The 26,156-nt window shown below is 46.9% G+C and overlaps 1 protein-coding gene across 4 annotated transcripts in view; it reads right to left on the reverse strand.

Annotated features, from left to right (window-relative positions):
• The window catches only part of SNX29 (sorting nexin 29), a 2,314,491-nt gene that overhangs the window by 230,029 nt on the left and 2,058,306 nt on the right, over positions 1-26,156 (reverse strand). The gene's annotated exons all lie outside the window — the stretch shown is intronic.

Here is a 26,156-nt window from a genome sequence, read left to right on the forward strand (position 1 = left end):
CAGTTCAGATATTGTTTGCTTTGAAACGGCTGTACTCAGCATGGGCCTGCATAGACAATAAATAGTTGGTCATCTTTTGCCTCAATCTGGAGACATAGAAACTAAGCACTTTTAGCATCAAATCAATGTAGTCTCTCCTCCTCCTTTGAGGGATGTGTTGGATGGTAAAATACTGGTAAAAGAATTCTCTGAGTCAGGTGAGATTCTGAAAGTACTCTGGGTAGTGTCAGGAATCTGAGGGTGTCCTCACTTCTTTCCCCACATTATCCTCCTTCAGGTGGCCAGGGAAAAGCCATCGCTCTTGGATCCTGACCCTGGGGGTGGATATGCGAGGGAGGATCACCTCGGAGGGGGAGACTTGGGGAGTGAGGATGAGGCACCCTTGAGTGAGACACGGTATCCCCCATTTCCCTTTGATCAAGAATTAAATGTCCCCCGGCTTTTATGGGATATTTCGAATCCCTTCCCTATTGTATTAGAAAAGCATCTCCCAATGCACTCCACTCTGTTACTGAGATGAGGAAGAGACCACTGTGAGGAATTAATGGTGACAACAGTAAAGACAGACACGAGTGATCACAGTTCAAGGGTGTTTATTGAGCAATTAATTTTGTATGCAGGTTGGAAAAATGCCTACACTAAACCTAAATCTAAGATGGGAACAAACATCGCCCATGAAATGAAAAATAAGGCAGTCCTTGTGGCATTGTGTCAAATAATAAGGGCCTATACTAGGAAACGTATTGCCAAGCCTCACAACTAATACAAAAAAGAGTTTGGGATAGTTTTTAGGAAAGGAAAGAAGCGTTCGTAAATAATATGTCAGGATGTGGTAGCCTGGGACTTCCTTTCCCACGGTTGAAGCAAGGGTAAGATGGGAGCTTGGAACACAGCACACACTCGGCTTTCCCAGCACAAGTTAACAGTTCCAATGGCAGCAATCAGAACCGTTGATGGGCAAGTCTCGTTTCTCCTGAAAGTCTCTTGCTTTCGAGGGGCTGATGTATCCAATAACAAAATAAACACAAAGTTCTCTTTCCCAGTTCACATTGGGTGATGACTTCACCCCTGGGTCCCCCTCTTCTGGGTGCCGACCCGTCACTCACAAATATAAATGCCTTTTGAAACAGTTCATAGTGGACATTCCTTGCCAACACACGGTATCTCAGGACTTAAGACTTTGCCCCTTCTCAATAGCACCCCTCTTCTGGGCTCACTCTTGCCAATTTCATTCACTTTCACTTTCACTTGCAATGTTCACAGGATTCACCTCCCCCTTTTACTTGACAAACAGGATTCACTTATCTGTTACTTTCATCATGTAGGATTCATTTCCATTGCCTTCTCAAGTTTGTAGATCAAAGTCTTTCGATTGTATGAGGATTTTACTAGCCCTCTAGTAGGACCACTTTGACCTCTTCTTGCATCTCTCCTAAAGCCTTCTAGTTTTTGTAGTTTCAATCACTAAAACGGGGTTTGACCCGAGTCTCTCGGAGTGACACACACGTGGTGTCGGTTCCCTCTGAAGCTGGTCTCCTTACAGGTCTTTCACAGTTCCTTTAACTTGTGTTAAAACTTCCCACTTCGCGTTTCTCATTCAACACAGCCCGGTTCTTATCGGTTCTCCCCTCGTCTCACCCGCTGTGATGAACCGCTTGGCTTTCGGCTTTCTGGAGTCAAGGCCGGTTACACGGTAGCAGGAGTTTCCCTCGCTTCCGCTTATCAGTGTCGTCACGCTCTGTGTACCGTTGACATCTGCTGCAAGACACTTGTGCTATTGTTTGCGGTCTTAGGTTTTCTTCCACGAAGGTCCTGCAGGCCTGGGACGAAAAGAGCAAGGACACTTCTCTCCTCGACACCCTTTCGCTTCCCACCACCTTTCTCCTTCTCTTGAACTTGCGCCTCTCATTAGCCATCTCATCGTGCTGTCTGCCGTGCACATCCTGTGCTCTCGCTCAATCTTCTATCCATATGGGGAAGGGAAAGGGCCGTCAGGTGTGTGTGTGTAATTCTGATCAATTGCCTAACTGTGCCTGACCCTTATATTGGGTCTTGTCAGGTAAACAGCTCTGGTGTTAGTTCGTTCTCTGGTGTGTCGTGAAAAAGTGTTTGTATTGGAAAAGGGGTGGGCGGGGGGAAGTGTTTTTGAATGTCCTATGTGGTAGGATGGGGAAAAGGTGTCAAAAGAAGGGGGAATACCGCGTTATTTGTTTAATGGTCGAGACTACTCACATTCTAGAGTTAGTGCCAGTTAGAAATTCTCCCAACCTTACCAAAATATAAAATAAAGGTTTTTGAAATGTGCTTCTGCTGTTGACACCATGTCTTCCTTACAGTGTGGAGGGACTGACCCCCCTTAGGGATCTGTGAGAAACCTGAAGGTGTCTCCCTAGCTAGTCCCCGGGGATCCGTCATCCTGGTGGCCAGGACACGGCCATCACTATTGGATGCAGTTCCTGGGGGTGGACCAGTGAGGGAGGATCACCTGGATGGGTAGTCCTCGGGAGTGGGACACCTGACGGGTGAGACGCAGTATACCCATTCTTTCAACACCCTTTCCCCATCCTACCATGTAGGACATTCAAAAACACTGCCCCCCACATTTCCTAAACAAACACTTTTGCACAACACAAAAGACAACGGACTAACAACAGAGCGGTTTACCTGACATGACCCAATACAAGGGTCAGGCAATTGACCCGAATAACACACATTTGACGGCCCTTTCCCTTCTTCACAGGGATAAAAGGTGGAGAACGGGAGCACAGTACAAATAAGGCAGACCGCACAACGATACAGCTATCAAGGCACGGCAATTCAAGAGGAGGAGAAAGAGGGTGCAAACCGAGAGGGTGACAAGGAGAGAAAGAACCTTGCCCTCTGAGCCATGCCTGAGAGACCTCGGTAGAAGGAATCACATGGCCGCGGACAATGGCTCAAGTGTGTTGAAGCAGGTATCAACGGTACACAGAGCGTGCCTACTCCAATAAGCAGGACTGAGAGAAACACCTGCTACCGTGGTACCGGCCTTGACTCCAGATACAAGGAAAGCGAAGCGATTCATCCCAGCCAGTGAGACTTGATAAGAAACCGAACCTTTTTTTATTTTATTTTTTTATTTGGTTAGTTGTTAAAAACAACTTTTGAAATCTTTAACAATTTTTACACATCCAAAACAACATATTACAACATACAAACAAAGAGCGTTACAAATTTTAGACTTTGGTTACATATTTTCTCCCTAATAAAACATGAGAGAAACCAATAACCCAAATAATGACATTACCAAGTCACAATTCACAAATTCATCATATCACATCGACATTAGAGGTGACTTACTAATTTTTTTGCTGTCGGAATAGATAAATACCATCTGTTTTGAGTATGTCACCCCTTCCTGGGCACATGTGCCCACCTTCACAAAGTATTCTTTTAAGTGCATGTGAATTCTGGGACAGTGGCTTCAAGGAAATGTACAATCGCAACCTTTACGGCCAATCTTGGACTTGTGACAATCATTTTCCATAGTGTACTCTCATCCAATTCAGAATAGAATTCCCAAACATTTTGAAATAATTTCATACGAATAGGCTTTAAAGAAGGGCATGCAACAATCAGATGTCGGATAGTTTCACCGAACTGTGTTGAATGAAAGTAGCAAAGTGGCATATTGAGAAAAGATCAAAGAACTGTAAAATTGTTAAGGGAAGGCCAGCTGCAGAGGGGACCCGCACCACGTTGGCGCTGACTTGAGAAATTTTGGTTCATCCCGTGTTGATTGAAACTTCAGATACCAGAAGGCCGTAGGAGAGCTGCCAAGACAGGTCAAAGTGGTCATAAAGGGGTCGAGCAAAAATCCTGTACAGTCGAAAGTCTTTGACCGGCTATCTATTGAAAACATAAGGGAAGTGAATCCCACATCAAGATAGAGGAAAAGGAATTGTAAAATGGCAAGAGTGAACCCGGAAGAGGGATACCAATAAAGAGGGGCAAAGTCTAAAGTCCCAAGAAACAGTGTGTTTATAAAAGTGAACTCGGCAGAGGGATGTCCTACAGAGAACTGTTTAAAAAGACAAAGATTTGTGAATGCTAGGAAAGCCATAGTGAACTCAGTGCAGGGAGGCTAAGATTCAAGAGGGGTCGGTGCCCGGAAGAGGAGGGGCCCAGGGGTGAGAAATCATCACCCTAAGTGCTACAAGAAAACAACATTTTATTTTGCTAATTGGAAAGCATCAGGTCTTCAAAGGCAAGAGACTTTTATTGAAAAGAGACTTAACCATCGAAGAACCTGTCAGCTGATCTGAAACTATTGGCTCGTGCTCAGAGAGCTCGAGTATGTGCTGTGCTCAGGAGACCCGCCTTGTCCTGTGCTCAAAATGTAGGGAAGGGAGACCCCTGGCAATCACATCTTGACTTATAATTTGTAAATACTTCTTTCTTTGTTGAAACCCTTATCCAACACTCTTTCTATATTTAGTTGCAAGGATTGGCAATAGATTTTTTTTAGATCCTTTATTTTGACAAGACGCCACAAGGACTGCCTTATTTTTCATTTGATGGTCGAAGCTTCCTCCCATCTTAGATTTAGGTTTAGATTAGGAGTTTTTCCAAACTGCATACCGTTTAAATAAACACCCTTGAATCGTGATCACTTGTGTTGGTCTTTACTGTTGCCGCCATGAATTCCTTACACTGGACACTGCCACTCCCTACAAAGAAGCTGAGGTATTTCACGGCTGATTGAGCCAGCTTACATTTGGATGGATTGGCAGTTAAATCGGCTTCTATGAGGGCTCTCATAATAGTAAAGAGATGGAAAAGATGGTCTTCCCAAGTTTTACTATAAACGACTAAGTCGTCAATACAAGCCCCATAGAAATCGGAGTAGGGCTGTATCATCCTGTCCATAAGCCGTTGGAAAGTGTATGAGGCCCTGTGTAAGCCAAAAGGGAGGACTTTGAACTAGAATAGTCCCAGGGGCGTTGAGGAAGCTGTCTTTTCCTTATCAGGTGCATTTACTGGGACTTGCCAGTACCCCTTGGTTAAGTCTAAGGTTGAAAGGAAGGTGGCGTTTTTGAGTTTATCAATTTATTTGTTGATGGCCGGCATAGGATAGGCATCAAAGTCAGAGATAGTGTTGATGTGTCGAAGGTCTATGCAAAACCTCCAGGATTGGTCAGGTTTTGTGACCAACACAATAGGGGAGGACCATGGGCTTGAAGAGGGTTAGATAATATTTACCCTTAGGATTTTGTTCACTTACTCAACCACTATTTGTCTACGGGCTTCCGAAAGTCTATATGATTTCAAATTGACCACTTTTCCCTTTAGAGTTTTGATATAATGATAGGTGTTGTGCACTCTCCCTGGTTTCTCACAGAATACATCAGGGAATGTTGTGACTACATCTTTTATGTCTTCTTGTTGTTGACTAGATTTTTCTTGGTGAATTAATTAAAAATGATCGATTTCCTCTGGCACCAATCAAGACAGTATCGAGGCAGCAGCTGCAGAAGGATTTTCTTTCCACTCTTAAGAGATTTACATGTTAGCGGTGGGTCTTTTGTTTCCTGTCTGGTTGGGTGATTTTATAGGTACAGGTCTCTGTTTGCTCCAATACTTCATATGGCCTATGCCACTTTGAGACACATTTATTGTCAGAGGTAGGTAAGAGGACTAATACCTTTTGTCCTACTGAAAAGGATCTTAAGTTTACCTTCTTGTCGTATATTGACTTTTTATTTATGCTTGGGTATGCGCTTTTTCCATGTGAGCATAGAATAGATTTTGAACAAGTTTCATATGCTCTCGCAATCGGGTAGCTGTCAGTGAGCAGGGAATAGGTCCCTCCTCTCTCTTCCCAGGTCTCCCCGAGCATGTCTAAGACATCTCGTGGTTCTCTCGGTGGAGTAACTCAAAAGGGGAGAATCCAGTGGATATGCGATCCCAGTCCTTCCCATCCTCATCTACCAATTTTCTCAAAATAATTTTAAGGGTTTTGTAAATCTCTCTACAAATCCGTCCATTTGGTGGTGGTAAACTGAGGTTCTTAAGGTGGTAATGTGCAGTAATTCCGTGACTTCACCCATAAGCTTACTCATGAAATTGGATCCCCGGTCCGTCAGAATTTCCTTGAGGAAACCAACCCTAGAAAAGAATGGTAGTACGTGTTTTAAAATTTGCTGGGTTGTGTTGTTCCGCATGTGGAAGTTTTCTGGGTACTCGGTAGTGTAATCAACGATTACAAGAACATATTTATTACCCAGTCTAGAAGATTCTAATGATCCAATGATATCCATCCAATTCGGAAGAAAGTGACTTCTATTATCGGTGATGGGTTTAGAAGGGCAGGTAAGAGAATATGTGAGCTGGTATTCTGGCATATTTCACATGTTTGAAGGAAGATTTTTATATCAGCATGGCTATCTGGCCAGTAGAATTTCCCACTGATGTGGGCTTGGGGTTTGGAATGTCCCAAATGTCCCACTGTGAAATGAGTGTGCCATCTCTAGCACGATCTTGCAATGGGTTTTTGGTATTTCTGAGTGTTACTTAGGCCTTCTCTGGAGGTTTCCCTTCTATATAGTAATTTCTGTTTCAGGAAGAAAAAATGGCTCCCCTTCTCCCTCAGGAATCACTTGCAAGAAAGCCTCTGCGAGTACTGGATAATTTCGCTTGGAGAAGGCTAGATCGGGAAGGATAGTAGGTTCTTCTTCCCATTTTGCCTCAGTGATATGTGTCTCATTGGCCTCTCCAAGGCCTAAATTATCTCTCTCAGTTTCCTCTGGTTCACGTTCTTCCTAAAAATGGGGAAATGGCACCTTCTCAAGAATTCCCTGTACAATTTTGTCCCCACAGCGTATTTCAAATGGAGTTTCGTCATGATTCTGTAAGAGAACCTTTATGTGTCCCGGAAAGTCCCCCGAAAGTCTGGATCTATAATGCCTGCTAGGACTTCTAAACCAAACTTCCAGGCCAGGCCAGATTTTGGGGCCAATCTTATATAACAACCTGCAGGATATATTAGGACTAAGTCCGTGGGAATCATGCCTCTTTTCCCGGGAGGGATGGTGGCTTCTCTGCTGCTACAAATATCAAAGCCTATGGAAGTCTCTCCCTTTCTACTTCCAAATAATGTTTCATCCAAAAGTTCACATAGGTGCCTCTCTGTTGGGCTCAGATCTTTCACAACAAGTTTCACATAGGTCCCTCCTGTCAGGCTCATACCTCTTCAGAACAAAGTTCAACAAAACTTGCAAGGGGGCTCTCTTCACCAAGCTTATTACACTTCGGGTCTCCCTCAGTTAGGCTCAGACCGCTTTCGGATGTCGAAGACTTTTGAATGTGCATGGCTTTCTCTACAGACCTTTGCAGGACCACTTCGACTAAAAGTTCAAGTTTCAACTTTTACTCTCCCCTTCTCTAGGAGTTAACTTTGCTTACTTTGCGTTTGCACTTCATTCCCTTTAATGTTACAAACCAGGCACCTTTCACAGAAACTTTTGAGTGGGATACTTCCTTTTGCTGGACCACTCTATTAATTAGCATTGCTGATTTCACAGCAGTCCTTACTTCAAAGTTCATTCACACGTCTTGTTAGGTAAGATTTCCACAGGGCTGGTAAATCTTCCTTGCCTGGTTCAACTCCAGAACTTTTTGCTTTTCTAGTGAGATATTTTCCATTAATACCTCAGTGAGTGGGAACCTTTTTCCACACTCACCTGTCTTTAACTCTTTTTATGGGTGTCATTTTTAAGACTCTCCATAGTGTCTTTTTAAAGTTATCATGTCTAACAACTTATTGGCAATAAGTGCCTGTTGTTGCTGGGTTGCCCTAGGGGCTCCCCCTTTAACTTTCTTGTGCTAACCTTGAGTGAACTACAGTTCCCAAGGGTAGAAAGGATCTTTGGATCCCTTTTACATTTTATTCTGTGAAACCAGCACACCCCACCTTATGTGGAGTGCTGGGGAGATACAATGTATCCCCTTTTACATTTAAACTGTAACAATTCTGTTACAGTGACAAGCTTACCTTTAATGGCTCGTGGCAGTGATACCTTTTACTACTTTGGTGCACCTTTACCGCGTGCTGTAATCACAGCTGCAGTAAAGGCACCTAAGGGTGCTCATTTTTACCAAAATGGCCCCTGTCTTCTTTTTCTGCCATTTTAGTGTTTCTTGTCGTTTCTTGTTCCTTCCCCCGACATCCAGGGCGGGAAAATCCTTTGTTTGAGTTTTGTCTTTGGCGGGAGTCCCCTGGACACCCCGCCCAGGCTCCAGTCAGTCTGTAAGCACAGGAAGTGGGGAAGGGGTCCCAAACTTCCCCCTCCTTTGTCTTAGGTCTTCCTTCAACTGGGCCAAATCCCAGTGGGGGGTTGGCTGTCCTGATTGGACAGCCAAACGCCCCTTTCTTGTAAAATGCGGGGAGAGAATGCAGAGGTTGTGTTGCAGTTCCTGATAAATACTGGAAACCTGGAAGCTGAAGTCATGTCGACCACTGGAACCGAAAACCGAAGAGGATGACGAAGGAAAAGCGGCGGGAATGATTTCCAGCGGCCGGAGAGCCTGCTTTGTAACCGGAGCCTGCTGCAGCCCTTCCTTCCGATCGACCTGGGGTCTCTGAAAACGACGACCCGAACCCAGAGCCTGGTGAGACCCACTAGACTCAAGACGACCTGCATTTTGAGCCATCCCACGGGTTGCTGCGACCTTGCGTTCTTGCAATACCCCAATACCCTGGGACCTCCTGCCACTGTGCGGTGCACGGTCTTCCGAATCTCGCTGAAACTTCGTGGGCATCTTGGTCTATCTCCAGAGACACGAATCGAGTCCAAAAAGTCCCCTCACAAGAGTGCTGGACCTTTTAAACGACGAGAATTCAACCGCGATTTTCTGTCTTCTTCTGTGCTCCTTGAAAAGGCGCCAAACCCGCAGAACCGCATTCAGCCGCGAGAGAAATCTTGCCTAGAGCCTTCTTCATCGATCCCTGCTGCAAAGTCCCTTCTGAGGTCTTGTGTTCAGTCTCCAGGACAAGGAATCCAGTGACCGGGTATTTGGCTGCAGTCCCTGAAGTTCTCCTGCTGCAATCTCTTCTTCATTGCTGAGGTACTGTGTTGGCTTGGGTATATACTTACCATAAGCCTGTTGGGATTTCTGTGTAGTCCTGGGGTGTTTTCTGTGATTGGGAGGTCCCTCGTCCAGTACACCCAGTCCCACTGCTAGAACCCTGCTGGGGTGTCTTCTGTGAAGCCCCTGGACCTTCTTCTAACCCTAGAAGTAAAGTACTCACTTGTTTGCCCAGTTTTCCTAAGGAAACTCTGGCTTTTGCTACTAAAGAACTTATTCTAACACTGCCTGTTGGTCACTAGTCCTAGTGACCACCTTCTGCCACTGAGAACACTCATGCTCTAAGGGAAAAGACTTTGAAGGGATTGGGACTTCTGCCTAGAAAAGAAATCAAGTGTTTTTACTTACTTGTAACGAGTTGGTTGGTAACTGTAATTCTAAGAGTGAACAGTTACAAAAGTTCTTACTGATCTTGGATGTGTGATGCACTATTCTTAAAAGTATGGTTAACATCTTTCCTTCCTTAGCCACTGTTTTGCCAGTCTAAAAGAAAGTAGATATGAAGGTATTTTACTCTCCTGTGATTAGGTTGTGCCTCTTTACAAAAGTAATGTGTTGGTTTCACCAGATTATTCCTGAAGGGTAATTGTATGAGTGTCCTCCAACTGTTGGTATCACCAGGTTAGTCCTGTTAGGATAACTGTATGAGTGTCCCCCAACTGGGTCTTGCTTCCCCTGACTTGCTGCTAGCCTGTCTTTAATAAGTCTACATTAGGTTGTTGCCTACCTAGAATATCTATTCAGTAAAGTGTGACATTGGGTTTTACTTTCCCCTTCATTGTGAAGTTAAAGTAAGTGGGTTTTACTTACCTTGTGTTAGCTGTGTGCCATCCAAAACAGGTTACAAGAGTTATTGCTTATCTCCATCTGGGGTTCCCTGATTTCCAAAGCATCTGTAATTGTATATTACATCCATTAGGTATTACTCACCTGGTATAACTGTGTGTTATGACAAAAGTAGTTATAGGTTTTTACTGCACCTAGAATAAGTGTTTCACTATTCACCAAAAGTATATTGTCCAGTTGACTGTTTATGTGATTTGTTCCAAGAGTCACTGTACAACTGGAAGGGCCTACTGTCCTTGTATTACCACAAGTAATCTAAAAAGTAACCATTGGTCTTTTACTCCCAAAGAATAGGCTTGGCCTATACTAAATGTGTATAACAAGGTTTTGACTTCCCTAGAACTACTGTTAGGTGTTCCAAATAAGGTCTATACTTGGGTCTGTGTACTTTCAAGTATAGTGTCGTGTTTTATATTGTGATTTCATATGTTTCAGTATTTACTTAACCCCTAGATTTATCTGGGCCTACTTGTATTTAAATAAATCCTTTATTTTTATAATACATAGTGTTTCAGTGTTTCTTTGGATCATTTGTATTACAATTTTCACTTGTACTGTATCTACTGCCCTCTCTCCCTCCTAAGATAAGCCTGGCTGCTCTGCCTACGCTACCATGTACTCAGGTGGTACAGTCTTATACTAAGAGTGGAGTCTTGTACTGCCTCAGTTGAATGGTTTTACTAGGCCCTTAACTGGACTTCAGAAAAACTGTCCTAACACGTCTGCCTTTCTTCACGTCTCATCCACACATGTGCAGCCTTTACCTGCGATATAATGTTCCCACTCCAAACTTTCTTTAACACACACCGGTCTCTCACTAGCTGTGTGTGTTTCTTTCTTGGTGTTATGATTTCTCATTCACAAGTCAAGGTTAGTACCACAGGCTTGGCCTTGCCTTTCCAACTCTGCCATTCACCCGGGAGGGTCGCTGGCATCCTTGAAACACGATGAAGCCTTCTGATGTGGGATCTGGCCTTCTCCACGTGTCTTTGCGGCGTGTCAGAGGCAACGACCTCCAGTAGGGAACTCTTGGGGTTTTTGACCTGCTGCTCTCATTCCTTGGTCCGTCGCCCTGCTCCAGTAGGTTTTCCCTTGCCCCAGAAGTTCTGCTTGTACCCATGTTCCGTCTTGCTCCAAGTGTATCTCTAAATTCTGCTTTTTCTCCGTGTGAGGACAGCTAATTGTTATCAGGTGTACATACATAAAGTCAATTGCCTGACTTTGCCTGACCCGATTAGCGGGACATGTCCACTACCATTTATGAGAGTTAGTCTTGTTGCTCTCAATCACCCACTTCCTCAGCCCAGTGTTTGTGTAAAAAGGGGGGGTTGGGACCTCAGAGAATCCTAAAAAATAGGATGGGCTAGATGAACAGAAAAGGGGGGAATACCATGTCTCATCCCCACTCCCTGAAGATCCCTGACCCACGTGATCCTCCCGCACTGGTCTACCCCGGGGTCTGGATCCAAAGGCAATGGCAGTGCTAAGGCCACCTGAGAGAGAGATCGCCAAGGACTAGCAGCTGAGACACCCTCTGGTTTCTCACACCATGATATGAAAAATCTGGCATTGGCCAAATCCGAGAAAGTGCAGAGAACTGTATGTTTGAGGGGAAGGTGTTATTTGTTTTATTTTTTTATATTTATTGTATTTGGTTAATAAACCTTTACAATTTGCATACAAAAAAACAATTCAATTCACATAAAAAAACAATCAATTATTTACAGATAGTAAACTCAAACAAGCAGAGGAGAAACAGGAATGAATAAATGAGAAAATCAAGCATTTCATTTATGAGCGTATTGCATTTCACAGCCAAGATCATGCCTCATGTTTGAGGCTCAAAAACCTCTAAATTCGCTCTCTATTCAAACAGGGTCAGGATTAATCAAAAATAACAACCCCATTTCATTACACATCTTTCCAACAGCATATCCTCCTTCAATCCACATACCGCATTTCCTTAGGACCATACATACAGATTTTAGATTTTCCTTTCCCGGGAGAACGCTAAAATCCTGGTTTTCTCCGGATTAATAATTAGCCCATTCTCCTTGGCATATGCAGCAGAGGCAGATAACGGTCTCTGTAGGCCTACTTTTGAGTTGTCCAGAAGGAGGAAATCATCTGCGTAGGCCAGCCAAGATTTTGCATTTGCCCACGCTTGGAGTGATCAGGCATGCTTTATCTGAGTGTTCCCCCGGCATTTGATGTATATTGGCTATAAAGCCAAGGCGCCAAAACACAATCTTGTCTAAGGTCTGAAGATGTAATGATCTCATCAGAGAGATGCCCTTCTCTGTTTAACCTAATCCGCACACTTGGGTTCTGATATACATTCATCAGTATACGTAGCAGACCATCAGGTACCCCCTAACTAGCCAGTTTAGACCAAAGGCGATTCCGATCTACCCAGTCAAAAGCGGCTGAGAGGTCAATGGAGGCTGAGAATGTACAACCTTCCTTGATACCCCATGCCGTTTCCTGGATATTTCGCAACAAGAGGCCATTGACATTAGTAGAGTGACATCTACGGAACCCAGTTTGGAGTTTATTCAACATATGCCCAATGTATGACCATTCTTCTAAATGTTGGAGGAGTAAAGTCGCAAAGATTTTACAGTCAGCATCAATCAGCGAGATTGGGCGATAATTTTTTGGGTCAGCCCTAATGCCCCTTTTAAAACGGCACTAGTACCAGTTTTTGGCAGGTGTTGTAAAGTTCTGAGTTTAAATTAAAAAGGTAAACGTTCAAAATCAAATGTCATTCCTTATTACCCATCGTTAACTCCACTATTGGGTCGCTGGAGAATGCCTCCCTTTTCCAGGTATATCAGCCTCAATGTTTTCTGTGAGAAACCAGAGTGTATCCTCACATCTACTACCCTTCGATCCTCCTCTCAGGTGGCCTAGGAAAGGCCATTGCTCTTGGATCCTGACCCTGGCGGTGGAGAAGCGAGGTGGTTCACCTGGGTAGAGAGTCATTGGGGATTGGGCGTGGGGTGTCCACAGGCAAGACACAGTATTCCACATTTCCCTTTCGGGGAGAGCCCTATATCACAGAGGCAGTTATGGGGTATTGCTATCCATGTCTAACTTACCGGAAAATGCTCAAAGATGTTACCACTCTACAAGCATCAGAAAGAGGGTGAAGGAGAGAGTAGTAAAGGATAAAACAGGAGAGACATGCTATCACCCTTTCCCTATTGACATCCAACCTACCCCTCCCTGGTCTTTATAGGCTAATGTAAAACAGCTCCTCTCATTTGTCCACATTTGACCTCTGAAAGTACTGGGACGAGGAAGTGACGACTAAGAGTAATGAACACACAAACTTCATTTCACCACTTTGGTACTGTGACAAGGAAGATGCCTGCAGAGTGCTGTGAGGGTCAGGTATGTCCCTTTAACTATGGTCAGGCAAGTCAAATTATGAGTCCACACCTATAACCTGTCAAGTGGTTGCAGGTGTGCTGAAGCAGCAGAGGAAGCAACAGGAAGACCTGTGGGGGAGAGACCAGCTTGAGGCCCATGACGTGAGGGGGTAGCCGTGGTAGGGCCTGCGAGAAAGCCAAGACGCCGGACGATGCCCAGAGGACCTGTGGAATCCAAGGCAAGTTAAGTCTTTAGGTTGCCACACGTGTGAGGGCATCAGTGTTGGAAGCGTGTTGCTGATTCTGTAGGCAAGCAGGAAAGAAGGAGGGACGCCGTGCGCGTCCTTACCGGGGAAGCGGAGCCACTGGTGTGTGCAGGCGAACACCCGGAGTGTGAGCGGGGCTTGCATAGGACGACCTGCCGACTGGAGAAGCTGAAGTAAGGCAGCAGTAGCCGCTGGAGAGCACGCAGAGAACCAGTGAGTGTTGGAGAGGTCACTCCAAGCCGCAGGGCCTCCAGAAGGCTGTGCATAGGTAACAAACTGCTGTATAATGCATATTGAATGCCGAATGGAAAGAAAACTCGAAACAAAACTAAAATGTGCATGTTGAATATCTAGGTGAATGAAAACTTGAAGTAACGCTGAATTCTATATTTGAATATCAAACTGAATGAAAACTTGAAACAAAACCAAGTTATGCATATTAAATATGAGCTAATAATGGATGAAAGGGAAAGTACCCAATTCAAAAGAAATCTACATAAAAGATAGCAGGAACAAGTGTGAAAGAGTGTAACAGAAAGGTTGGGCATGAACCAGACCACCACAACATAGTGAACTTTATGAATGAGTACAGTGCTGCAAAGCCAAATACTGGAAAAGAGGTGTGTAACACATAATGGCAAAGGCAAGAGGCCGAAAAAGAGAAGCCAAGTGAAGGTGAATTTGGACACAGGGGTAAATACAGAAGAAACTGTGTGGGCTGAAGAGACTAGGGTTCCTGGTTGCGCAACCTGCGATGGGTGGACCATGTGGTCTGACAACTGCACCTAGACCAGGGAGCGATGAAGTGTTAAGCCCAAAGACATTTTGAAATATACCAAGAAGGAGCACTACAAGTAAGCTGGTGATGCAAACCAGAAGGAGGGTCATGTTGGCCTGGATTTGTGTTGAACTCTGAAATGCTGAAACAAATATCAGTTGTTGCATTGAAGTCTTGGGGAAGGGAACCCGAGACCTGAGGAACTACAAACGCTGTCTTGAGGGCAGAGCCGCAAGACCCTTTTCTTTTGAACTCTGGTGCTTGCATATTGGGGAAGGGAACCCCAAGGATTGTGCAGAACTGTATTGCCTTGGACTTGAGGAAGGTAACTTTGAGACTTTTGAGGGACTTTCTTGAACTAGAAGAAGGGGAGCTGAAAAGGAGGCTGAGAGCTGGGAGAAGCTGAGACTTTGTGTTGAACACCATTTCTTTGATTATTGCCATCCCTACATGTTTAGTTGTGAGGGCAAGGATAGGTTTTGGACACAGACATACTTTTAAGTTGAACTCAACTTTCCTTAGTTTCGTTCAGGTAGGGAAATTCTACCTTAGCATAGGGCAAGTTAGGCCTTCTACCATCCTGACATTTAATTTAATAAATCATTTTAATAATAGTAATAATGTATTAATGTGATACAGTTTTGTACAAACGTGTAAAACTTTACACATAATTACGCCAATCAATTAAAGAATATAGGAAATATAAAAGATATGCAAAATATATATAAAACCATTATAAACATAACACATCGCATCAAATCAAAACAGATCCGATCAAATCCTTAATAAAGCAAATATATAGTCATACATTTCATTTCATCCAAAAGCGCACCCATAAGCATAATTCAGATTTGCATATTCATCTTCCATGAGTTTCCCATCCATTTGTTAAATAAGACAGCGTCTGAACACCGGGGGGGCGACCCTTGTGCTTATTTTCAAACAAGTAGAGGCCTTACACCACACCTGAAAAAGTGCTAAATGCAATTTGGGGTTAAGAATGTTGACACACTGATTCCAAAAGTTTGCCTGCTCTATAAATTCTGAGTTATGAACAAACTCACCAAGGTGTTTAATGCACTTTACTCTCATGCTGAGACATTTCGTTAGAACATGACATGCAGTTTCCGGCTCAGTGGGAAGTTCACATATCCTACAATACCTTTCTGCCACATCTAAACCCATTTCAGGAACACGAGACGCTAAAACGGGTAGATGATTGAAGCGTAAGAGTAGAATAAAACACCTCAATTGGTCCGACGGGCAGAGATTTAAGTAAGGTTGTGCCTTCATAAAAGTGTAAAGGACATGCGTAATGAAACTGTAACTTTTCAGGCTTTCAAGGTGGATGAAATTACTCTGCCAATCTCACAGGTTTAAGCGTCTGCGCATGCTGGTAAACAGACGCTCATTTTCCCTGCCCCACTCAGGTGACCAACTAATTTCTTCGAGTAAGGTATTAATCTGTGTTTCAAGTTTTTTCTGTCTGCCGGCCACTGTATCCTCTTTAATGGTCATGAGGAGCCTGTTTGTAGGTTTGTTGTTAAACCGAATATAAAATTCCATCCTTTTTCTTAGAACAATAACCTTAAGAGAGGCGATACCTAACTCCAGCCTGATCAAGGCCATAGGGATACTTTGAGGAAGACCGAGAATTTTACTCCAGAACTTAACCTCCACAAGTTGTAGCCATCCTAGATTCATGTGGATAAGGGGGTCTAAACCATACGTGACCATAGGAGCCAGACATTGAATATACAGTTGGCGTGCCGCCCAGATTGAAAAACCACACTGTTCGTGCGTGAACTTATATATTAATGCTGTAAGCTGGGCAGCTTTTGTTCTGCGCTCCTGGATACATGTAAGGTAATTTCCTTTATGGTCAAACTCTACGCCTAGATATTTGTACGTAAGAGTGTATTTGATCTCAATCAGACCCACCATCATGCGAGGTCTAGCTACTCTGTCTGTAGAATATAATAGCAGGTTGGTTTTACTGTGGTTAATGACAAGTTCATTGGTCTCAGCATATCGCCATAACTGGTTTGCAGATCTTAGAATCCCACTGAAAGTGTGATCTAAGATCACTAAATCATCTGCATACGCCAATATAGGGCAATGACAGGTACCTATCTTGGAGGGGCAGTTGTTGAACCCCTGAAGGCATTCAGGTACATCAGACACAAACAGGTTGTAAAGGGTGGGGGCCGTCACACACGCCTGCGTTACCCCTCTCATCTGAGGGATGGGTTTGGTCACGGCACCTTGATTATCAAGCCATACTTGTACAGTATTGTTGGTATGTAAAAGCTCAAGGTAATAAAGCAAAGATTCAGAGCAGCCCAATATCCTCAGTTTGTTCCACAAAAGCGAACGATTTACTGAGTCAAAGGCTGCCCTGAAATCTACATAAAGTGCATATAGCGGCAGATTGGCATGAACCAGGGCCTTACTTCTCAGTGCATTCATAGCAAACAAATTGTGGGAGGTTGAATAGCCGGCTCTAAGGCCACTTTGGAATTGGTCTAATATACCCACTCCCTCAACCCATTTTTGTAGTTCATTAAGTATGAGGGCAGCAAACATCTTGACAGAACAGTCCAACATCAATAACAGCCGATAGTTCTCCGGTTCGGAACTGTTACCTTTTTTGAAAACTGGTATAAAAAGATGGCCGCCTGCCAAGATGTAGGAATACGACCCTCATCCAGTACTTTACCAAACAGGATTTTGAGGAGATTAGCCCAGAAAGGGGGGTTATTTCTCATCACCACATTAGAGAGGCCCTTAAGCCCTTTGGCTCGTGAAGTGCTTAATTCTTCAATTCTACTTTGAAGGTCCTTGATAGAAACAACAAACGGGGGGAATAAAGGTTTGGGGAAGCTGGGACTGTAGGACTTATTGCTAATCCCCACATTCCGGTTTTCCAGATAGGCAGTCCATTCTGCACAACCTATAGGGTTCACCTATAAATAAATCATTTTGTTTTGAACTTTGAATCCATTGTCTGTGCCTTGCTTCATGATGCCTTCACATTGCACAGTGCCCAGGGAATGGCTCTCTTCTGTGTACCATACTTGGCTTTGCTTCACGGTACACAAGGTCAAGGGGTATGGCTTCCTTCCCCTAGTCTTTCAGGTTCTTTGAGACAGTACATGAAGGCCGTGGAATCGTCTCCCTTCTCCAGCTCTTCATCAAAGTTCAAGGAGGCTGTGGGATTGACTCCCTTCCCCAGGCACTCCTTAAGCTTTCTGAGGAAGTTTGCAATGCCAGGGGGGATGACTCCCTTCCCCTGTCCTTTCTCAAACACTCTACTTGCTGTGAGCCTCTCCAGAGACTCGGGTAGGAAGACCTGGTACACTTTCCTGCCAGGCAGAGTCCTTAGGTTTCTCAAGTCAGTTCAACACATAATGGGGAATGCCTCCCTTCCCCTGGCTTTGCTCTATGTTTCACACAGTTCTGTTGGCAAGTGTCCCAGACCCAGATGGTTCTCTTCTCCTGCTCAGGCAGATCTGGTTCACACGCCTGCCAGGTACTGCGACAAAGAAGATGGCTTAATGTTTTCTTCTCCTGTGGGTGCAGGTCCCAGACCTGAGCTTCATTACTTCTACTTGTATTATGTTCAGGGGTATCCTCTTTACCCCCATTGCACGAGTCAAATGTTCTCTCTGTCCCTCCTATGGCCCTACCTGCTGTCTCGGCAACCCCGGTACCTGTAAGGGTTGTACACCAGTGTCTGGTGGTTCTTCTCAGGCTCTCTAAAACCCTCTTCCGGGTTTCTCTTGGTCTCCCGTGTCTCTGCGGGTGCTGAAACAGCCTGCAGAGTGTCCTGCTGTGCAGGGAGCCCTCTTCCGGCATTGGTGCTGGGGTGGCTCTGCAGCTTGTCTGGCTGTGCAGGTTGCATGTCCTCTCCAGGGTGCGGTCAGCCTGCTTCTTCCACTGGTTGCCTGCTTCTGGTGCTTTCACACTTCACCACAAGGTGCGCTCATCGCTACGCAGACCATATGGCCCTTCATGCTCTCTTCCGCGTTCCTTGTGGTTAACATGGCGGCTCTGTCAATTCCAGGAGCATCTAGTCCACACCACCTGCATTCCCGTCATCCAGGGAACGGGAAACGCAGCAGTACGTCAGTGCGTATTGCTGTACTCGTTAAAAGAGGATGGAGGCCAAACGCAGGCGCTTCTAATTGAAGTCAGTACTCTCGCGGTTACTCTGTGAATTCCAGTTTCCTGTTTGACTTCCTCGTTTTTGATCCTGGCCTTCATTCTTGACTTTCTCTTCGGATTCATACTATACAGTACCATATCTTCTGCCTAGAAATCTCAGACCCATTTCTGTCGTAACGGATTGCCTTCTGGATGACCCTTTTGCCTTGTTAATGCTCGCTTGTTGTCTGACCTATCCTTTGACTATACGGATTGAAATTGGATTACCCTTAGATTGCATTCTTCTCACAACCCGGTCACTTCACGCTATCACAATGTGGGATTGAACAGTGTTGGGTTGGTTTAGTGAGTTAATCAGGAGATTACGCTTTGCACTGGCCTTCCATGAACGCTATGTAGTATTCATGCAAAGCGTAGCTCCATTAGTCGCGAGTGCGTCCTTGTTCTGCACAGGGGCAGGTCCATACAAACTCACACTAAAACCCCTTCCCTTCCGCTTCTAGGCTTTCTAGCAATGCCGCTCTTCTGGTTTCATCATTACGCAATCCAGGGTAGGTTAATATCCAAAACACCTAATAGTGTTCCTGGTCTCTCATTCAGTCCTTCACATCTACCTTCATTCTCCAGACATAGATGCCAGGTGATCCCACCAGACATCCTTCCACTTCTTTTCCTAAACAACGACCAGGTGTATTTAAGGTTAGTCCTTCTAGTATCACATTAAGTATACCCTTATTTAGGACTTGCGATAATACCATCTGTTCTTTCTTTGAACAGCCTGGCGTATGCTTGGTGGTATCTGCTCTTTTGTGTGAACCTCGGTTTTGTCTGTCCAATTGTAACAGGCAGAACAGCGTTTCATAAGAAAGGTCGTCCTCTTTATAGGAGACCCTCAGATTGAGGGTTCCCAGAGTTGTCAGGCCAGAACACCGGTCGAGTCATATGAGACCCACCTGTAGCCTCGTGAATATTTTCTCACCATCTGTTCTGTAAGTACATGATAGGCGCACTCCGCTCAGCCCTTCCACTGCGGATGGACAAGGGGCTCTTCCGGCTCACGGACAGAGTCCGTGAAGATTCTGACCTTCTTCATACCTGCCTCAGGGCTCAGCTCCCTCTTCTGGAGTCGTCCTATTTCTACTGTGGTTTCTCCAATGAGCATTATCCAACCACTAGATGGTTCATTGCTCTTGTCAGAAGGGCTATTCATGGCTTTGCACCTCCTGCTCATGCCAGTGCCTATCTCAGTAATCTCCCTGAGATCGATTAGGTTCTTTTCATCCTAGTACTTTCCCCCTTTTCGAATATGACAGAGATACATGGGATAACAAGGTAGAAGTACATTAGGAGAGGTGTTTTAGGGTGTGGAATACTGGGTTCTCCCCAGATAGTCCCTTGTCCCATAGGGGTGGTCCCTACCCGTGAGATCCACCCGCTGAATACCACCCCGAGGGGGACTATCGGGTAGCAGCCTCACCTCCCTTGCCTCATGGGAAGGGGTTCCCCTAGGGGAGAAGGGACGGCATTCAAGGATTACCCACAACAATCTATGGTGCAATAGGCATAAACTTTGGCATAATGGAAGGCATATAATGTGGAACAGTAACTCCTTCAAAGCTGGATATATTTTCTTATATGATTTAACCATCTTGGCAGCCAACTTAACAAATTCCCACTTAGAGATAACATACCACAAATATTAAAGAACAATATTAAAGCAGTCCAATTTTTTAAAAAAACGGTCACGGCAAAAATGTAATTGAAGTGTTCTGAGATGAACAAGTTACTTTCTTACCTGGTAACGTTCTTTCGATGGGATGGTCCGACGACGTATTCCATATCTATGACAGGTAATGTCCACAGCTGTGCTGCTTTGAAAAATCTTTGGCGTCTGCGTCCTGCGTCGATGGCGTCAATGCGCCGTCCCCGAGGACCTCCTCCGACGGTCGACGTCACCCGATGTGATAAGTAGGACGCACGACGCCCAGAACGTGTGCCACCAGTTTTCTGCCAGTCAGACACACAAGGCCTTGCGGAACGCAAGCTGCAAAAGCAAAAGAAATTCTGCAGCGGGGAAGGTAGGGAGGGAGCGATATGGAATACGTCGTCGGACCATCCCATCGAAAGAACGTTACCAGGTACGAAAGTAACTTGTTCTTCGAGGGGATTGGGTCCTCCGACGTATTCCATATCTATGACAGACTCCCAAAGCAGTACCAAGCAAGGAGGTGGGAAAAGAATTTAGAACACAAATGTAGCATGCCGCCCAATCAAATTGCGGAATATAGGACTGCCTTGCCAAAGGCCAGATCCTGCCTTCTGATGGAATCGAGGGAGTAGTGACGTACAAAAGTATGTACTGAAGCCCAGGTGGCTGCATCACAGATGTGACAAATAGGAACACCCCTCTGCAGGGCAGTAGACGCAGCCACTCCACTGGTAGAATGGGCCCGCAAGCCAGCCGGAGGGTCCTTACCCGCCAAGCGGTAACACTTGGAGATAGCTAAAATAATCAAACATTCAAAAGGATCCACATTCTTAACCCTGCACCAGTCGCAGAACTTTCTCCAATGGCAACGGTACAGAGACTTTGTTGTCGGCCGCCTGGCCGAGAGCAACACCTCCATCACGTCTTCAGGGAGGTCCCAATCCTTATACCTCAATCTTTCAGAAGCCAAGCGTGAAGGTTGAGGGATCTGACCTCTGGATGGAGAACCTGACCCCCCTCCCGTGAGAGCAGATCGTCTCGGTAGGGAAGACGACATGGAGGGCAGATGGACAAGTCGAGAAGGTCCGGGTAGCACGTCCTCCGGGCCCACGCCGGAGCAATGAGGATCATCCGGGAACCGAACCTTCCCAGTACTTGTTGGGTGATGGGGACTGGAGGAAACGCGTACAGCAGTGGGAATGACCACTCCACCACGAATGCGTCTCCTAAGGCTCCTTTTGGAGGAAATTCCCGCGAGCAAAACCTTTCGCACTTCCGGTTGACACTGCAGGCGAAGAGATCTACTTGAGGGGTCCCCCAAAGGGCGAAGATCTCCAGGAGAATCTCCTAAACCAGCTCCCACTCGTGAGAGATCGCGCTCTGCCTGCTCAGAGCGCCTGCTGTCTCGTGTCGTCTCTGGCCAGATGAACAGCCGAGATCGAAACTTCCTGCTGGATGGCCCAGAACTCGAGCTGCATCGCCTCCCTGCATAGAGGAAGTGACTCTGCCCCCCCCTTTTTGTTGAGGTAGTGCATGGCCACCATGTTGTCCGTTAGAATCAGGACACTCTTTCCTCGCAGAGTCGGCAGAAAAGCCTTCAGTGCAAGCCTGACGGCCCTCAGCTCCAACAGGTTGATATGGAGTCTGGACTCCGACGGAGACCAACGACCGCTGACTGTCAACTCGTTGGCATGAGCTCCCCATCCCGTGAGGGATGCGTCCATCACGATCGTCACCTCCGGCCAGGGCGGCCAAAATGGGGCCCCCTTCATCAGATTGCCTTCGACAGTGTCACGTCCCCCGGTTTCCTAGGGTATTCTTATGCCCAGGGGAGAAGCCCGTGGCGTTTAACTTGGCGTTTGCGACAACGCCGACGCCACCGCCGGTAATCAACTACATCTCCCAAGAGGACGATGCCCGCAAGGAACCTTTGGAACGTTTTTTACTTTCTTTTTGCGTGCGTTCCACGCCTCGCTTGCATTTCACTTCCTATAATTGGCCACGCCCCCAGTAAGCCGGTGCTCCTAAACCATTGCGTTACGCGAGCTACGCTCTTGGAATAAGTTCCTTCTCCCCTTTTCCTTGCCTTTCTGGTTCCTGAATTCTATGCTTACCTTGGACCTTGTTATCGTCTCCTTGGTTCTGCCTTAGACCTTCGTTTGATCAACTCCCCTGCTCGACCACGGAATACACCTCGGACTTGTTTTGGATTCTGCTTCTCATGTCTGGTTTCCGGCTCCCTTCAACCCCGTAGTCATCACTCCTGGCCACCCGCTCCCCGAGTGGAGAAACCTCACTTCTTGGTTATTGTTGGGACGCTTTGCTGTGCTCATCACTTGTGGGATTTTTTGGGACGCTTTGCTGTGCTCATCACTTGTGGGATTTTTTGGGACGCTTTGCTGTGTTCATCACTTGTGGGATTTTTTGGGACGCTTCGCTGTGCTCATCATTTACTCCGCCCCCTTGGATCTTGAGACACTTGGCTTCACTCCTTGGATAGTGGGACGCTCTGCTGTTTTCTTTTGCCTACTTGCTCTTGGAACATTTGATTTTGTTTTCACTCATTGGAATGAGGGACGCTCTACTGTTGACATCACTAATCCATCATTGAGGGAAGTCTATGGTCCCCCTTCATTCAAGCAAGAAAATTTCCTCTGACCTTCACGCACTCCCATTCTTGTGTATTGTCACAAGTAGGTATTCCGCCTAAAGGAAAAGAATACACAGGTAAGCTTGTGGGGCTCGGAGGGGGTAGAGGGACTGGAATTGTCAACAAACGGTATGTAATATTTGCTTTGTTTGTTTTCTTCCCTCTAGCTCCGCTGTGCGTTCTGCCTTTTTGCCTGAGCCCTTGGCCTGACAGGTGTTTCTTTTCCCTGCAAGCTGTGCTCTCAGGAAGGAAGTCTGAATTACTTTAGCGGCATCTGACCCAAGTGATTCCTCAGACTGATCGTGGAACCCTCGAAACGCCACAGACAGCCCACCACAGAAGGTCCTGGGCAACCGAGGGCGGCACCTGAACAGGGTCCGACAGCCTGCCGGAGGACTGAGACCACTGGAGCTTGAGTGCCCACTGCAAAGATCTCATCCGCAGACGAGCCTCTGGCACCAGAAGAATGCAGGATGCCATGAGGCCGAGCAGTCTCAAGAACTCGGATGCTGGGAGATTCTGGGCAAGTTGAAACTTGTGCACCATCTGCTGAATGTGAAGAGCCCTCACCTGGGGAGGAAAACACTGCCCCAGGGATGTGTCGAGCATAGCTCCGATGTACTGGAGCCCCTGCGTTGGTGTCAAATGGGACTTCTTTAAATTGAGGGAGAAGCCCAGCTTGTGAAGGGAATGGCAGGTGACGGACAGATGACCCAGGACTTGCTCGGGAGAGCTCCCCCTGATCAACCGATCGTCCAGGTAGGGGTAGACCTGAATCCCCCCTTTCCTGAGATGCGCTGTCACCACCACCATGAGCTTGGTGAAAACCCTTGGGGCGGAGGTCAATCCGAACGGCAGGACCAGAAACTGAAAGTGCGAGTCGCCAACCGCGAACCTCAGGTACTTCTTGTGCTTGGGATGGATCAGCACATGGAAGTAAGCATCCTTGAGGTCGAGAGACACCAACCAGTCCTGAAGTTGAAGGGCCTGGAGGACTTGAGAGAGAGTAACCATCTTGAACTTGTCCTTCCTGAGGAGTTTGTTCAAACCTCGCAAGTCCATGATGGGTCTCAATCCCCCGTCTTTCTTCGAAATCAAAAAATAAAGGGAATACCATCCCTTGTTCCTCTCCGCTACAGGCACCAGTTCTATGTCACCTTTCTCCAGCAGGACTTGAATTTCCTGCGCAAGGAGCGGATCGGGACTCTTCAAAGAGAGGTTCCCAGCTGGATTGTCGTGAGGCCTCTGCCGAAAAGGAAGACAGTAGCCGTGGGTTATGATCTCCAGAACCCACATGTCTGAAGTAATGGCTCGCCACTCTACAAGATGCTGCGCCAGCCTTCCCCCAACCGGCGAACCATGGGACCTGACCTCATGACTGAGTGGTAGCGGCTGCGGCGTTGCCTGAGGGCAAAGAGGCAACTGCCCGAGCGGCCTTGGCACCTCGAGTACCCTTGTTTCCACCTCTGGCACTCTTACGGTGGCCTCTTTGACTGCTAGCTCCTCTCGCTTTACTGAAGGACGAGTATTAGCGAAAGGAACCTCCCCTCCATTGCTGTCCCCTAGGAAGAAAAGGCAGAGGTTGGCGAACTGCAGTGCCCAACGACTTCGCTGCAGCTTTGGAGGTCTGCAACCTCTCAAGGCTCTCGTCAGCCTTGCTGCCAAAAAGATGTTCACCGTCAAAGGGCATGTTGAGGAGCCGGGACTGCACATCAGGTGCGAACCCAGACTTCCGCAAACACTCAAACCTGCGTATTACGGTGCTCGCCGCCATGGACTGGCTGACACAATCTGCCATGTCCAAACCCGACTGAACCGCCTCACACATGGCATCCTTGCCATCCTGAACCATAGCAAGGAAACCATCCTGTTCGTCCCCTTCGGGAATACGTTCAGTCGCTAATGCAACACAGTTCCACAGAGTGTGTGTGAAACGATACAAGGCACATAAGGAGTTGGCCGCCTGAAGTGCCATACCCCCTGAAGAAAACACTTTCTTCACCCAGCCGTCAAAACGTTTGTCGTCCCTATCCAGAGGGATGGTAGGATACAACGCCTGCTTTGCCGGGGCCGTAGCCGCCTGCACCACCAAACTCTCCGGAGTGGTGTGCTTGGACAAGTAGCAGGGGACGCTACTGGCTGGGCGGTATTTTCGCGACAAAGACTTGCCCACTGCCGGGAGACTCTCCGGAGCAGTCCAAGCCGCCGCCACCCTTCTCTGCAGAGCCATATGAAACGGCAAAACCGGGTCAGTGGGGGGACCAAGATCAAGGATGTCCGTGGGATCATCCTGAACGAACTCCCCTGGGGGAGCTGACCAACCCAAGTACTCGGTGACCCGAGACATAAGGCGCCGATATGAAGAATCGGCATGAGTGCCAGGCTCCGGCCTACAAAATCCACCTCCGGAGAGGTGTCCAGTCCACTGGCATCATGCATTGACTGCCTCAGGTCATCAAACTGGCTATGGCCCAAGATAAGCTCATCTGGTACCGTAACCGGAACCAAGCCATCATCAGAGCCTTCATCATCCTCTGAAATGTACTGCAGGCGGGGAGAGGAAGACAACTGGGGACCAAAGCAGTGCCTGACCTTAGCCAGAGCCTTTCTAGGGGCTAACCCTGTGCCACGGGGCCCCTCCGACACCACCGCCTCGAAAGGCGTCGAGGGCGACGAACGAGTCAGCGCCGGCGTCGACAGAAACGGCGTCGACGTCAGCTGCAGTGCCGCCAGCATCGACGGCGTCGACACAGGCCTCAAAGCCGGAGCTCCGAGCGTGTCTCTCGACGACCTAGGCGCCGACAGCGTCGACGACCCCCTCGGAGGTGGAACCTCAAGAGAAATCGTCGACAACCTCGGCGCCACCGGCGTTGACGTCTTCTTCAAAGACGGCACAGGATCACGCGGTCTCGAACGAGTCGAGGACCGGGACCTGGAACGGGCATGGCGAGAACAGCTACCCTTGTCCGAGCGGGACCTCTCCCGCGAGCTGTGCAGACCACCCGAGCCCGAAGGCGTACGAGCGGTGTCTCTCGACCGGTGCCGACCGATCCCACTTGGAGGCGCAGACGGACCGGTGCCCTGCGATTCAAGAATCGCTAGCATCTGCTTCCCGAAGGAAGCCCATTCCTCCGGTGTCGCTTGCATGGAGGGATAAGCGACCCGCCGACGGGCGGAGTCCTCGGAAGAGGACGGGGAAGGTGACCGATGCCGGCGCTTCCGGGAATGCCTCAAAGAGGCA

The sequence above is a fragment of the Ambystoma mexicanum genome, chromosome 2p, assembly GCF_040938575.1.
Source record: "Ambystoma mexicanum isolate Mex_15411 chromosome 2p, UKY_AmexF1_1, whole genome shotgun sequence".
NCBI classification, from domain to species: domain Eukaryota; kingdom Metazoa; phylum Chordata; class Amphibia; order Caudata; family Ambystomatidae; genus Ambystoma; species Ambystoma mexicanum.